The following is a 16672-nucleotide window of genomic DNA, read 5'->3' on the forward strand; positions in this document are numbered from 1 at the left end:
TCTTGCATAAGATCTATTGTGATGTAGACTCAAGAGAGTACAAACTTTGTACCAAATAGAATCAAATGATCATAGAGAGTAAATATTAGATGCTTACTGTTGTTTCTAGTAATTTGTACATAGATCTTTGCAATAAATTGCTACTATTTCCATTAAACTTTGCACAGTAACCATACTTTGCATAGTATTCAAGAAAACCTTTGCACAATAACTCTACTTTGTACAGCCTTCAAGAAAAACTTTGCACAAGAACCATCCTTTGCATGGTCTTCAAGAAAACTTTGCACATCAACCATTCTCTACATTGTCTTCAAGAAAACCTTTGCACATCAACCATTCTTTGCACTATCTTCAAGAAAACCTTTGCACATCAATCATTCTTTGCACTCTCTTCAAGGAAATCTCTACACAGATAATGACTTGAAAAATCTATAATACTTTGCATATATTCTATAACAAGTGATATGACAATCTGCACAATCTTCAAATTTGGTCTAGAAGTTGTAGAAATCCCTAATTCAAAAATTATAAAAAGTCTCACCAAATCCTTGCAATAATGGCCTAAATTTATTCCTAAATGAAAATACTAGTGAAAATAGAAAGGATTATAACACCATATTGGGGAATATGGGAATTTCCCACAAGTTTGGGACACGTGGTCAAAAGTTTGGATTAACCATAACTTGAACACCACTGATCCAAAATGAGCGCTTTATAGCTCTTTAGATTCCATTTTTCAAGCGCTTTCCAATGATAGGTCATATGATAGGGTTTTGAGAAACTTACAAACATGTTATCCATGTCCCCCTTTTTTAAGTATTCAAAAATGGGAATTGGGAAATTCCCAAATTCACTAATATGGTGTTTTATGCACAAAAATGAGTGAAACCACTAACTTTTGAGCAAAATATGCAAAAAAATGCATTAATTAGGGTTTTAAAATTTTTAGGGTTTTTGTTAGTACGAGATTAAGTACTAAGATCAAATCTCAAGATGTATCTATGGATTATAGACTCAAATCATACACAATATTCAAGAAAATATCATGAAAATGATTTCTAAAATTTTCTACTAAACCTAATTCAAAAATGGATTAACACAAACCATGGATCGAAATCCATACTCTAATACCAATGCAAGCAAGGGGAACGCTCATTAGCGTTGTGAAGGGAGGCAGAGAGACACGGGACACCTCTATAGCAATGCCTTTCCACAGTTCGGAGTACACACCAACATCCAGAAAAAAAGGGCACCAGTCAACTACTCAGTGAGCTGACACAACATTTAACATCTCAAGCATGAGACTTGTCTCTACCCTCATTCAATTTTCCAAGCAACTGGGGGAAACCTACATACATTTGATCAAGACATGCAAGGGGAGATGGGCACATCAACATCTGCCACCCTTTATTCAATTGATACATATGCATATAGGGGTGCACCCTTATTATGAAATAGGCTCACGGCCATAAACAAAATGATCACCACAGAGAAATGGTGAGAGGACCACTTGACAAAAACAAGGTTACATTCCATCAAGTATGAGCTTTCTGCAAAACTTCAGTTTCCCAAGAAAACACAACATCAATAAAGAAACTTCCATTCCCCCAACCTAGCAAGCAGTGTGTGATTAGGAGGCACAATCACTTTATGGTCTTCAGTCTGTCTGTTGAAGAAGCATACCACCATACATACATATTCTCTCAAGCAAAACCAGAGAACTGTCTTTCTCATACACATGAGCTTTCCACAAAATCAGAGAACTGGTTATCATATACATGGGTTTTCCAAAGCGACAAATTGGTGATTCCTCATATATATATATGAGTTATTTCACAAAAAGAGAACAAAAAACTGGCCAGCCATCACTTACATTGCATGGGTTGTCATCGTGACAGAGAACCGCTTTCTTTATGCGTGGCACCTTCTCTTCATTCATACAAGTGGCGTTGCAGCTTCTCCTCCCCTCCCAAACTGGAATGCCGTGGGCTATTCTGAGGGTACTTCTCTTCAAGGAAAACGAGCTTATCTCCTTTCTCTCTTAAACACAGAGAGCAGCTTCTCACATACAAGGAAAAAACATACGGGCTCTCACACTTTGGAGACTGCACCTTCTCACACAATTTGGCTGCGCTTAGAGCATTAAAGATGCGAGCTCTCCCTACCACTGGAGACTACCGCTATGCTTTCTCCCTTCTACACAATGGGCTGCGCACATGTATTGCGCAGCTCTCTGAGAATCTTAGAGCTGAGCCCTCCCACACACTCTTTAAACACTATAGCCACGCAGCTCTCCCACCCAGCTCATTGAGAGTATTAGAACTGCGGGTACCATCTCAACACCCATCAGCTGCGCAGCGTTTCTAAGCATTTAAGAGGCGAGCTCTCCACACACTGGAAACTACGCTGCGCCTTCTCATTTCTACACACCTGGCCTGCGTTTTAGAGCATTAGAATGGCAAGATTTTCCTACTACAGCTCCCCTTGTACACATTAGCTGCGCCTCTCTCTGAGAGCTACAGAACACACAGCTCTCCCCACCACTGGCTATGAGCTCTACGAAAACATTATAATGGCAAGCTCTCACTGTTCCCCCACTGGAAATTCTGAGAGCCCTCCTACACACCAATGGAGAGTGCAGCGCAGCTCCTTGAGAACATTGGAGCTGAGCTCTCCCACACACACTCTGCAAACACAAGCATTACACCTACGCAGCTTTCTCACACAATGGGCTGTGCTCTTTTGCATTAGAGCTGCGAGTACTACCTCTCCTTTTTTTGAGCTTGCTCCCCTCCTCTCTTTATACACCAGCGTGCGCTGCCCATTCAACCCAAGAGTATTATATTATTCATAATACTCCAACGTATGTCAAAGAGCTCACCCCACCTTCACGCGGCGCCCTTTTGAATTTTGAGGCTAGTTGAGGAATTTTTGAAACCATCCAAGGCCACCTTCTATTTTTAGCAAGCCTTGTATTTAATTCCATGGTGACTCTTGCATTCAAGGAAGACCTTGCACCTTTTTAATAACATCTTGTGGACCACAAATACCTTGTTTCCCATGAAATGCCAAGGACCGGTACTGTAGCTGACCTCCTCTAACGGGTCCCTATCCATTTTTTTAAAGAAATGGAGCTTTGCATGCTCACATTATTTGTCAACATCCTTGTCCACATATGATAGTGCTAAAACCTGCCTTGTGAAACTGATTCTCATCTCACACTCCTTCCATTTCTTATTTATCAAGGTAAACCAATAACTAACTGTACACATTGCATATTTTTGTTAGATCCGTTCACATGTGGCCTTATACCCCCTTTGGCCCTTGGAGATGGACACCCTTTATTTGTAATTGCCATGCATGAGTGTGTACATATGCCAAGAAAATATTACCAAAAAATACCTAACATAGTTTGCCCATCCCCTAGCCTGCTAGATCATTCATGGTCAGCAGAAAACAGTGTCGTGAGACTCAATGTATCAGATATTGCCATGTTCTCAAAGACACTGCTTTTCACTTCTTCAATTCTTTCATCCTTGTCTACCATCATCAGTCGTGCATGATATAACTTGAGACGCAAACCATTCACCCTTGATACATGTGGGGTCCCATCAAGGTCAGCCAATTGATATGTGCCATTAGCAAAGCAATTCATTACTCTGAAGGGCCCCTCCCATTTCACTTGGAACTTCTTTTGAAAGGTTTTATCCAGCTTACTATTATAGCGTAGCACCAAATCACCTTCCTCAATACCCTTCTTCTTAATCTTCTCATTTATCTTTGTCAATGCCCTATTTTGTATCTTCTCATAATGTTCCAAGGCACTCATCCTATCCAGCTGAACCTCTTGTAACTGTAAGAGTCTTTCTTTAAATGTGTTGCTAGATGGCCCTAGCAGTTTTTCTAACATTTTAACTGCAGGCAACTCAACTTCCACAGGTAATAAAGCTTCTTTGCCATACACTAAGTGAAAAGGTGTAAAACCTGTGCTTGTCTTCACCGATGTACGATAAGCCCATAAAGCACTGAACAGCTCCAGATCCCAATTCTTGCCCTGATGTTCTGTCACCTTTGCAAGAATGTGTACAAGTTCACCATTGAATCTTTCATTCAAACCGTTGCACTGCGGGTAATAAGGAGTAGTAAAATTATGCTTAATCCGCATTTTGGCACACAAGTATTCTAGCAAGTCAGCTCTAAAACCAGGCCCTTGATCAGAAAGAAGCTCCAAGGGCACCCCAAATTTACAGCAGATGTCTTCATAAACAAACTTTGCAACATCTCTTGCCGTAATTTGCTTCACTGCTCTAGCTTCTGCCCATCTGGAAAGATAATCCACAGCTGTCAAAATATAACTCTTCCCCCTGCTGGTAATGGGTAAGGGTCCTACTGCATCAATTCCCCACTTCTCAAAAATGTCAAAGGCCAAGATTGTCTTGCGCAACTCTGGTTTTAAAACTCATTTTCCAAATGCCTGGCACCTTTTGCATGAGCTACACCAGTGATGCACATCTTTTTGTATACTTGGCCATATGTAAACCTCCTGTAAGATTTTGTGCAATGTGATTTTAAATGCAAAGTGGCCACCGCATGCTCCTTCATGATTCTCCTCAAGCACTTTGTACAGCTCTTCCTTCCATGGTACACGCCTTAACACCAAGTCAATCCCTTGCATGTATAAGGTGTCACCAATGAGCTTGTATTTGCAAGCTCTGTGTACAAACCCATATTTCTTTGCCTTCTCAATGTCCTTGGGAATGACTCCTGTCAGCAAAAACTCTTCTTCCAGTGTCAGACTTTCACGACCCCGATAAAGTGGCAGATCTGCTTTTAACACATATAGCTCGCCAATCATTCCCTGTGCTGCTTCATGTGCTTCTGTATTAAGAGAACGCTCCACATGCCGAATGCCCCATGCTTCAAACTCCTTCAACAAGCTCTTGATCTTGAAACACTTGTTCCTCAATGCAGGGTTTTTGCTCTTCCATACTCCTAGTATTTGCTTTACCACCAGTAGAGAATCACCTCTTATGCATAGTCTCTTTACACCATGCTTAATGCAAATGTTTAGCCCTGCTTCCAATGTAGAATACTCTGCTTCATTGTTAGTATGAGCATCAACTTTGAATCCCTTTTTATAAACCAGATTACCTTGCTGGTCATAAAGAGCTATACCACCAGAAGCTGCATCATGGCTCTTCCTGTATGAACCATCAAAGAACAAAACATGAGCATTGCTTACTTTTGCCACATTTTCTACCTTTCTAACACTTTCCTCTTTGACAAGCAGAGGGTTTTCCTTATAAGTTAACAAGTCTGCCAAAGTAGCTCTGTTGCTTTCTTCCACCAAGAAAGAGAACTCGAACTCCTGTAATTCAATCACCCACTTTTTCACTGCCTTAGACATGTTTACACCATTGATGAGCTGAGGCAAGAATGTGTAACTAGTTAGGAATACAAATGGCTTTGTCAAAAGATATTGGCGAAATCGTCGGCAAGCAAACACCACACTTACCATCACCAGCTCTATTTCTGACAGTCCCCTCTTTGCTACTGACTTTACCCTACTAGCACAATAGATAGGGTGCATATATTGGCTCCCCTTCCCTTTTTGTAGCAACATAGCACCAATAGCATCCTCTCCTACCGAAGGATTCACATAAAAAACATGTTCCCAATTTGGAGCCTGCACCGCTGTCATCTCCCCCAAGACTTCTTTGACTCTCCGAAACTCCTCTTCACACTTGTCATCCCATTGCAAAGGATCGTGCTTTGCCACCTGTTGTAATGGATATAAAAGCTGTGAGGACAATGAAATGAATCTTGACATGTACTTTACCTTCTGAATGAATGTTGCCAACTGTTTTGTAGACTCTGGAGAAGGAAGAAGCATGATTGCCTTGACCTTGTCTGGATCAGCCTCAATGCCATTTTCTGACACCATATGACCCAACAATTTTACCCTTGGTTTTGCAAAGAAACACTTCTTGAGATTGAGTTGGCCACCACAATCATTATATCGTTCCAGCACCATCTCCAGCTTCTCACAGTGATCCATGCGTGTGCTGTAGACACAAAAATCATCAATGAAATCCTGTACACATTTTCCAATGAATGGCAGAAGCGCCCAATTTGCTCTCTTTTGATAGTGAGCTGGACCATTTGTTAGCCCAAATGGTAGTACTGTATAGCAAAAGCAGCCCCATGGCGTAATGAAAGTAGTTTTCTTCTGATCCTCTGGAGCAATCTTTAACTGGGAATAGCCTGAAAACCCATCACACACACTGTATCTTTCATGACCCGCCACACTGAATCCAGGATTTGATCAATGAAAGGTAGTGGGTATGGATCCTTCTTTGTAGCTGCATTCAAAGGTTTGAAATCCACACAAACCCTCCATTTCCCGTCTTTTTTTGGAGTGACCACGACTGGGCTCACCCACTCTGTTGTCTCCACAGGGCATATAAAACCAGCCTTTAGTAGTTTGTCCACCTCTTCTCGCAAAGCCTTCATCTGTTCTGGACCCATTCTCCTTAATCTTTGACGTACTGGCTTGGCTCCTTCCTTTAGCTCTATGTGCAGATCTTCCCCTTTGAAGCCCCAAACTTCTTCATACGATGTGATGAATAAATCTGGATATGTTGACAACATCTTTAAATACTTCTCCTTCTCCACGACTGAGAGATCTGTGCTAATCATCCTGGCCATCAATTCGTGTTTCTCGTGTGGCTTCACCTGGGGTTGCATTAGCTCTTCAATCACCTCATATGGGCCCTTAGACTCATCTTCAATTCCCTTCATGGATGCGACCATGCTGGTCTGTTCAAAGATCCTGTCCACCATCAGAAATGCCACATTTACCTCTCCCTCACTACTAGTGGTGGTGCTACTGTCTTCATCTGACACAGTGGAAGACTCCTCACTACTTGGACTCTCCCCTTCTTCATAATCTTCATCTAGTGGCTTCCTGCTACTCATGTCAAATAATCTTTTGCCCCCTTTCTCCCCATATAAGCTGATTGTACCGTGTCTCCAATCTTGAACGGCCCGCACTGCGCGTAGCCATGGTCTTCCAAGGATGATAGGATAAGCCCCTAATCCTGCTGGCATTACATGAAAATCCACTACCGTTTTGACTGCATAGGCTTCGATTTCCAAGCTCCTCACTACCCCTAAACACTTGATCTTTTGATGGTTTGCCAGTCGTATGCGGAATCCTGAGACTCCTTCTACTGTCAGGTCCATCTTTTCTACACATGTTTGAGTGATTACACAAATTTGTGCACCACCATCCACGTATCCCTGCCCAAGATTCTTCCTCTTGTGCCAAACATCTACTATGGGACAAATGTCTGAAGACTCATCAATGGCCAACACTCTCACTGACCCTCTGTTGGGTTCCTTCCCCAGCGGGCTGACTAGTTTCTTCCATTGGCGCTTCAGCTTCGGTATCATTTCCACTAGTTGTCCAAAGATCACGTCTGCCTTCCTATTGCTCGGGTCCTGTTTCAAGTCATAGCTATCCTGCCCTTCCCCTAGTGGAAAATCTGAGACGTGAAATTTTCGGCGGGCTCTCCTTTTCCTTTTAGCTTTCACATCTTCACCCTCATGACTCTTCCCTTTCTTCCTACTGGGACCTGCTTCATTTCTTCCTTCTTTATCCTCTGTGGTTCTCTTCCCAATAGGCATTACTAATGTATCTCCCAACATTGCTGCTTTCTCCAAGGTGACCACACTTAACACTTTTGTCTTTCCCTTGTCCTCCTTGGTCAATCCACTAGGTCCTGCCTCACCCTTAATCTCTATGCCATAATCATTTGACCGGTTCGGCAACTGTGCAGGCAATGGATACATATCTCCACCCATTCTTGGTGGTTTATCACATTGTGGGCTGATGTGGCCAAGTTCTCCACAGTTATAGCATGTGGGCAACTGCCTCCAACCCCTGCCGTTATTCTGTCCACCCAAACCATTCTTTGGTTGTCCTTCACCTCCTGGCTGATTTGCAAGCCTCATACGACCTCGATTATTTCCCACATTGCTTAACATATTTAGGCTAAGATTCTTCATCAAATCAACCACTTGCCTCAAGTCCTGCCTCAGCTCATCATCTTGTGCTGCAGTAGTGACCATTGCTGGCACAACTTGAGTAGTTACTGAAACCGCATCTGTCGGATGCACCTCCTCTGGAACCCGACTTTGCATGGAATCCATTTGCTTCATCTCTGACACCATAGGCAGTGAGCTTACTCCCAATTGAGTTAGTCTATTCAATTTCCACTCTTTGTTCCTTGCCACCTCCAATGCATCCTTGTATGTTCTTGGCTTCTTCAATTCTACCCTCCAATGCAGGTTTTCCTTGAGGCCAACCAAGAACCGATCCTTCTTCATCATATCTGGTGGGGGCACTTGTGGCTGCAAGGCTTGACACAAGCTCTCCCATAATATGGAAAACTTCTTGATGTAATCATCAATGGGCTCCGCTTTTCTTTGTCTCAATTCCTGTATTTCATGCCAAACTTTGTCTGGATCTTTCACCTTCACAAACTGTGCTGTTAAAGCCTGTCGGACATTATCCCATGTCAATGGCATAGGTGGATCAGCCCTCTGCAACTCCTCCTCATAACCCTTACACCAGCTCCGTGCATCACCCTTCAAACAAATTTGCAAAAGGCGTAACATTTGAGCGGGTATCTGGATATGGTTGCTTATACATGCAACTTCCATGTTTTCTAAGAACTCTTCCACATTCTCATCACTTTTTCCATGAAACTCTGGATAAGGGAAAGCCATTGTTACCCAAAAAAAACCCTTTTGACACAGATGCGAAAACAAAACCTTCTACTAACTCAATCCTCAGAAGAAAACTTCAAAACACTTCAGGTTTAGAAGAGGATGAACACATGCACATCAAACGAATTTGCATAGTTAATCATTGGAATTACCACCGGCAAAGGAGACTCCAATATTTCCCTCAGTCTTTCTGGCCCAAACATATATGCCATACGCTGTTGAAAGAAAATTTTTCTGTCCACATGAACATTTATCTGAATTCTTTGGGTAAAATGGAAGGGAGTAAATTGAGGTCCATTGTGATTATCCATTGAGAGTGGCCATCCAACTCCCAAGAGGCACGACTGGCTAATTACCCAATTCTACCAGAACTTTTAGGCAACAAATCAACTGTGAAACGGCACCAATACCAAGAATTTCAGCCTGCAAACCATACTTCAGTTGACTGTCAAATCAAGGTAATATAGCACAATTTTAGAAGGCATCTGTCACACAACTGTCCTGGCATAGCAGTCATTCACTGAGATTAATCACATGCACATGTTGTCAGTCTTGTAAACTGAAGGTTCTTGGAATGCTCCTCAGTGGGGGCACCAAAAACTGTGAAGGGAGGCAGAGAGACACGGGACACCTCTATAGCAATGCCTTTCCACAGTTCGGAGTACACACCAACATCCAGAAAAAAAGGGCACCAGTCAACTACTCAGTGAGTTGACACAACATTTAACATCTCAAGCATGAGACTTGTCTCTACCCTCATTCAATTTTCCAAGCAACTGGGGGAAACCTACATACATTTGATCCAGACATGCAAGGGGAGATGGGCACATCAACATCTGCCACCCTTTATTCAATTGATACATATGCATATAGGGGTCCACCCTTATTATGAAATAGGCTCACGGCCATAAACAAAATGATCACCACAGAGAAATGGTGAGTGGACCACTTGACAAAAACAAGGTTACATTCCATCAAGTATGAGTTTTCTGCAAAACTTCAGTTTCCCAAGAAAAGACAACATCAATAAAGAAACTTCCATTCCCCCAACCTAGCAAGCAGTGTGTGATTAGGAGGCACAATCACTTTATGGTCTTCAGTCTGTCTGTTGAAGAAGCATACCACCATACATACATATTCTCTCAAGCAAAACCAGAGAACTGTCTTTCTCATACACATGAGCTTTCCACAAAATCAGAGAACTGGTTATCATATACATGGGTTTTCCAAAGCCACAAATTGGTGATTCCTCATATATATATATATGAGTTATTTCACAAAAAGAGAACAAAAAACTGGCCAGCCGTCACTTACATTGCATGGGTTGTCATCGTGACAGAGAACCGCTTTCTTTATGCGTGGCATCTTCTCTTCATTCATACAAGTGGCGTTGCAGCTTCTCCTCCCCTCCCAAACTGGAATGCCGTGGGCTATTCTGAGGGTACTTCTCTTCAAGGAAAACGAGCTTATCTCCTTTCTCTCTTAAACACAGAGAGCAGCTTCTCACATACAAGGAAAAAACATACGGGCTCTCACACTTTGGAGACTGCGCCTTCTCACACAATTTGGCTACGCTTAGAGCATTAAAGATGCGAGCTCTCCCTACCACTGGTGGAGACTACCGCTATGCTTTCTCCCTTCTACACAATGGGCTGCGCACATGTATTGCGCAGCTCTCTGAGAATCTTAGAGCTGAGCCCTCCCACACACTCTTTAAACACTATAGCCACGCAGCTCTCGCACCCATTGGCCACGTAGCTCATTGAGAGTATTAGAACTGCGGGTACCATCTCAACACCCATCAGCTACGCAGCGTTTCTAAGCATTTAAGAGGCGAGCTCTCCACACACTGGAAACTACGCTGCGCCTTCTCATTTCTACACACCTGGCCTGCGTTTTAGAGCATTAGAATGGCAAGATTTTCCTACTACAGCTCCCCTTGTACACATCAGCTGCGCCTCTCTCTGAGAGCTACAGAACACACAGCTCTCCCCACCACTGGCTATGAGCTCTACGAAAACATTATAATGGCAAGCCCTCCTACACACCAATGGAGAGTGCAGCGCAGCTCTTTGAGAACATTGGAGCTGAGCTCTCCCACACACACTCTGCAAACACAAACATTACACCTACGCAGCTTTCTCACACAATGGGCTGCGCTCTTTTGCATTAGAGCTGCGAGTACTACCTCTCCTTTTTTTGAGCTTGCTCCCCTCCTCTCTTTATACACCAGCGTGCGCTGCCCATTCAACCCAAGAGTATTATATTATTCATAATACTCTAATGTATGTCAGAGAGCTCACCCCACCTTCACGCGGCGCCCTTTTGAATTTTGAGGCTAGTTGAGGAATTTTTGAAACCATCCAAGGCCACCTTCTATTTTTAGCAAGCCTTGTATTTAATTCCATAGTGACTCTTGCATTCAAGGAAGACCTTGCACCTTTTTAATAACATCTTGTGGACCACAAATACCTTGTTTCCCATGAAATGCCAAGGACCGGTACTGTAGCTGACCTCCTCTAACGGGTCCCTATCCATTTTTTTAAAGAAATGGAGCTTTGCATGCTCACATTATTTGTCAACATCCTTGTCCACATATGATAGTGCTAAAACCTGCCTTGTGAAACTGATTCTCATCTCACACTCCTTCCATTTCTTATTTATCAAGGTAAACCAATAACTAACTGTACACATTGCATATTTTTGTTAGATCCGTTCACATGTGGCCTTATACCCCCTTTGGCCCTTGGAGATGGACACCCTTTATTTGTAATTGCCATGCATGAGTGTGTACATATGCCAAGAAAATATTACCAAAAAATACCTAACAGCGTGAGTTTGCAAGGCTTTGTACTCACTAGCATGAAGTACACACATGAAAGCTCAAATGGGATCCATCACCATAGCCAAGAGCTTGAAGCTCCAAGAAGATAGATATCATCCAATGTCAAAAGATTCCAAGATACAATGCAAGTCTAATACTCTAACAAAGTTACTTCTTTAGTCACTCGCTATGTCCACACTAGGCTATGCCCATGCTCTAGGCCCATGGCCACCACGCTTTTGTTGAGGTGTTGACATTGGTGCTTTGTTGGTGAAGAAGAAGCTTGGGTTTGTTGCTTTTTGGGCACACATCTTTGTTGTTGTTGCTTCTTTCTTTCTTGATTGTTGAGAGTTTAATGGTGGTGAGGAGTAATGGCTTTTTGTGAGGCCATAAAAAAGTATATCCCTCATAGAAATCTTGTGCTTTGTATTATCTTGTTTATGGTTTTTTATAGGAAGAATTTGGCTTGCATGGCTTTGATTGGCATTTGGGGATCCATGTTGCCATGTTATGGTAGTGATGTGTGTGAACACCTCACTACCATGTTATGGTAGTGATGTGTGTGAACACACTTAGGACCACCGGGGCACTTTTTCCCTCACTAGGACCATCGGGGCACTTTTTCCCTCACTAGGACCATCGGGGCACTTTTTCCCTCACTAGGAGGTTTTTTCCCTCGTGCATTGTAACACTCTATGGATACCTTATATTTGTTCTTACACACTTAGTAATACTACTTTTGTGTTGTGTGCTCTAGAGCTTCTTCTTCTCCAAGCTGTGTGTGCATTCCTGCAATCCTAGTTCCAACATTTGGTATCAGAGCAGCAAGAGCTTTGAGGTAGCATTGCCAAGACCCTCCACTTCATCTCCTCCATTTGAGACAAGGTTTCACATGCATCAAGAGGGAAGTATATTCTATGGGAAAGTTCAAAGAGCTCAATTGCATCAGAATTTCAATATGAGGTTGTTTCGTCCATTTTTGCATTTCAAGCACTGCGCAAGTAGTTTCATCCTTTTGTGTAGATTTTTTATCAAGGTTCAGATCTGCAGAACAGGTGCCTTTTAGTCCATTTTGGGTTGTGTTAGATAGTACAAGTTGGTTTTGTGCAGGTTACTCTCTATACAGGAAACAGTTACATCAGGTACAATCACTATCATGGCTGATAACAGTGATGTATTTTGTATGTTATCTACTACTGAGGATGGGACCAACTACCCACTATGGTCTTATATGATGCGCCATGTATTGTGGTTACAAAGGGCTTGTGGAATATTGTGCAGGGTCATTATACTCGTCCTGCTTTGATAAGGACCATTATTACTGGTGTTAAAGAAGGTGCAGTGGTAGATGATGCTGCAGGTTGTGCTGCTACAAGTTCTACTACTGCTGCTCTGCAGGTTCTAATGATGCAAGATATACTCCTGAGCAAGCTAAATGGGATGCTAAAGATGCGCAGGCTCATGCCTTAATTGCGCTATCTATTAAGCGTACCATCATTCCCCACATTCGTGGATGTAAGACTGCGAAGGATGCATGGGATATGCTTACACGATTGTATCAAGTTCGGAATGAAGCTCGTGTAGCTTATCTACGTAAGTAGTTAGAAAGTGAGCATATGAATAAAGGTGATCCAATGGACAGTTTCCTAACAAAGATCAAGGACCTCAAGGAGCAGTTTTGAGATAGCTGCAGATGAGATTTTGCTAGATAGTACACTTACGTAGACCGTTCTTAATGGTCTTCCAGATTCTTACGAGAGGTTTGCATCCACTCCGGGTAATCCAAATGCCCTTCTATTTGAGGATCTGGTTTCTATTTTGCTATAGGAAGAACAATCCAAGAAGAATAGGAATATTATGCGTGTTATAGATCAAGCTTTTACTACTAGCCATAAAGGCAAAGGCAAATTTAAGCCAAAATCTATGATAGGTGCAGATATGGCTATAGAGGCAAAGAAGAAAGAGGCTGGTATGGCTGTTGTAGATGCCTCCAACTCTAATGTTGAATCTACTATAAGGAACTTGGTCATATGATTAAGGAATGTCCTAAGGTGGCTGTAGAGGCAAAGAAGAAAGAGGCTGGTATGGCTGTTGTAGATGCCTCCAACTCTAATGTTGAATATGCTAGTGTTGTGCAAGAGTTAGAATGGGCATTTATTGTGCAGTGCAGTTATGACCCATCTTTGCACGATGTATGTATGTCTGTAGATTCATATGTATAGTATTTTGACAGTGGTGCTACTAAGCACATCACTTCGCAAGTGTGACATGTTTACTTGCCTTGAGTCTGCGCCTATTGGTAATTGTGTTGACCAATGCTAATGGCAGCTCTTTCACACTTTTTGATGTATTGCATGTGCCTAGGATCAGAAAGAACTTATTGTCTATTTTTGCATTGACTAGGATTGGACTAGTCCATAAAGTTCATTGATGACAAATGCACAGTTCATGATCTTAGTGTAGGTGATACAATTGTGGCATCAGGTTCATCATGTTGTGGATTGTATAAGCTCAATGCTTATGACAGATGTGTGGAAGATGTGACATGTGCAGTTGGACAAGCAAGCTGTATCATATGCAAAACTGTGGCATGCACGTTTTGGGCATCTGAATTTTGCCAGTTTGATGCGTTTGCAAAAATCTGAGATGATTTCTTTGTTACCTACTTTGCAAGCGTCATCAAGGCATGTTTGTGAAGGCTATATTCTTGGCAAGATGCAGCGTGCTTCATTTCCAAAGGATGGTTCTATGCGAGTTATTGGCAAATTGCAGCTTATACATGTGATGTATGTGGTCCAATGCAATCACCATCATTTGGTAATCATTTATACTTCGTGACTTTCATTGATGACTTTTCCAGGCATGCATGGGTGTATCCTATGAAAGCTAAGTCCGAAGTGTTTAGGTGCTTCAAATAGTTTGTCTCTTTGGCTGAAAATGTTTCTGGCTGTTGTTGGAATTAGGGTTGCAGGGAAACACACACAGCTTGGAGAAGACAAAGGTAGCACAAGGCACTCAATAGAGAGTTGCAATAGAAAGATAAAATAGCACTAGAATGATGGGTGTATATACAATGCACGGGGGGGAAAACCTCCTAAAGAGGGAAAAAGTGCCCCGGCGGTCCTAAGTGTGTTCACACACATCACTACCTCATGTATATGGTAACAAATCCCCCCTGGGAGTGATGCGGTGAACGAGCTGGCACATAGAGTATAGGGAAGTGCCATGCCCTAAGGACATGATCAGTCCACAAAGGGGAGTAAGCCCAAAGCTTTGCAGAAAGCTTCAAACTTCTCACGAGACAATGCCTTTGTGAAAAGATCTGCAAGGTTGTCCTGTGTTGGCACATAGGCCAAGCTGATCTCTCCTACTGAGAGCCTTACCCTGACATAGTGGTAATGCACCTCAATGTGCTTTGTGCGAGCATGAAAAACTGGATTCCTCGCAACTGCCAATGCGCTCTAACTATCAGTGTAGATTGTGTTGGCAGTGTCCTGTCCAACACCTAAATCAGCCACCATAAGGCGTCTGAGCCATACACACTCAACCGTAGCTGTGAAGACTGCCCTGTACTCAGCCTCACAACTAGAAGTGGCCACAGTAGGTTTCTTCTTGCTCAACCATGATATGCATGAGCTGCCGAGCATGAAACAAAAACCACTCGTGGACACTCACGTGTCAAAACAACCAGCCCAATCTGAGTCCGAAAAAGCATGTAAATCTGGTGGCAATGATCCCCCCTTGGGATAAAACAAGCCAAGATGTAAAGTGCCACTCAAGTAGCGGAAAATCCTCTTGGCATCCTACCAATGCTTAGACCCTGGGCTATGCATAAATCTGCTGACTTGACTTACTGCAAACTGAATATCTGGCCTCATGTTGCATACATAAATGAGGCATCCAACAACAGTTTGGTAAAGAGTGACATCGGCAGGATCACCTGCATCATGAAGACTCAATTTTAAACCTGTTTCCATGGGAGTGGCAATAGGTTTGCAATCTTCAAGTCCAAATTTACATAGCAATGTCTCTATGTAACTTGTCTGACACAAGGCAATACCACCATCACACTGCTTAAACTGTATTCCCAAGTAATGATGTAACAGCCCCAAATCTCTCATCTTGAAAGTAGAATTCAAATCAGCCTTAAATTCAGCAATATGCCTTTCATTTGGTCCAGTGATCAGCAAATCATCCACATAGAGAACGACGATGAGAAGTACATCATCCTCACGCTTTACATATAGTGTGCTTTCTGTTGGACTATTACGAAAGCCTCGTTTGACCAAATGAGTATCAGCTTTCTCATACCAAGCACGAGGAGATTGCTTTAACCCATACAAAGCTTTCTTACATCTGCACACTTTATCTTCTTGTCCTTTCTTGACAAAACCGCGAGGCTGCATTACATAAACTTCCTCAAATATGTCACCATTCAAGAAAGCAGTAACAATGTCGGATTGATGTACATTCCAACCAAAATGAGCTGCCAATGCACATAGAAAACGAACAGTAGTCATACGACAAGTGGGAGCAAAGGTCTCTTCATAATCTATGCCTTTTTGCTGTGCATAGCCCTTTGCAACAAGTCGAGCCTTATAGCGATCAATCTCACCATCCGGCTTGCGTTTCAACTTGTAAACCCACTTTGTACCAATGGCCTTTTTGCCAGGAGGCAAATCATATAAAGTCCATGTGTCATTTTCTATAAGTGCATCATATTCAGATTGCATGGCAGCCAACCAATTTTTTGAATTCTATGCTTCATCAAAAGACAGAGGTTCCTCAACATCACATAAGTTAGAAACAGCCAAAGCATAGCAATCTGATGCATAAGATGCATGGCGAGAACCTGAACGAGTACAACTAGACAAAGGTGCATCCAATTTACTGTCACGTAAAGTATGCACCAGCCATTTTGGCATACCTCTAGCTTGCTCATTTTCTGCCACTTCCTCATCAAGTACATCATGTACATCTGCATCAGTGATGATAGGCTGATTCATAACATTTTCTGAAACCCCCATAGGCTGTACATTTGCCTCATTGGAATCT

General features: G+C 42.5%; 1 pseudogene; it reads right to left on the reverse strand.

The window, feature by feature from the left end:
* Positions 1 to 14859: 14859 nt before the first annotated feature.
* LOC147617661 (secreted RxLR effector protein 161 pseudogene) lies at positions 14860 to 15594 on the reverse strand (annotated as a pseudogene).
* Between the last annotated feature and the right edge of the window lie 1078 nt (positions 15595 to 16672).

Source organism: Cibotium barometz, chromosome 36 (genome assembly GCF_041138505.1).
Source record: "Cibotium barometz isolate CiBa-2024 chromosome 36, ASM4113850v1, whole genome shotgun sequence".
Lineage (NCBI taxonomy): Eukaryota > Viridiplantae > Streptophyta > Polypodiopsida > Cyatheales > Cibotiaceae > Cibotium > Cibotium barometz.